Raw genomic sequence first — 411 nt, 5'->3', positions numbered from 1 at the left:
GTCACACGACGAATGGAGGTGGTCTGACGGCGAGCGACACGGCAGACCCGCCTCTCTGCCTCTTGGTCCGCCCCCGCCCCCGCCCGCAGTCGGCCGCCCCCGCCCCCGCCCACAGCGGTACACGGCCCGCCGCCCGCAGAAGCCCTCAGCAGCCAGCCCCGCCGGCGGCGGCATCTTATTGTTATTTATTGTCACCGTGCTTATGTTATAGGCTTGAAGATAGCGAGAAGGGAAGGTGTTTGTGCTGCAACTGTTCAGTGATGAGGCTTACTTGAAACGTGTGAAAGAGGGGAGAGAGAGAGAGAGAGAGCGAGAGAGAGAGAGAGAGAGAGAGAGAGAGAGAGGAGAGAGAGGAGAGAGAGCGAGGTGAGAGGAGAGAAGGAGAGGAGAGAGGGAGAGAGAGAGAGAGAG

The sequence above is a fragment of the Amphibalanus amphitrite genome, unplaced genomic scaffold, assembly GCF_019059575.1.
Source record: "Amphibalanus amphitrite isolate SeventyFive unplaced genomic scaffold, NRLGWU_Aamphi_draft 001339F_arrow, whole genome shotgun sequence".
Classification (NCBI taxonomy): domain Eukaryota; kingdom Metazoa; phylum Arthropoda; class Thecostraca; order Balanomorpha; family Balanidae; genus Amphibalanus; species Amphibalanus amphitrite.
Note: the sequence above shows the minus strand (reverse complement) of the source record.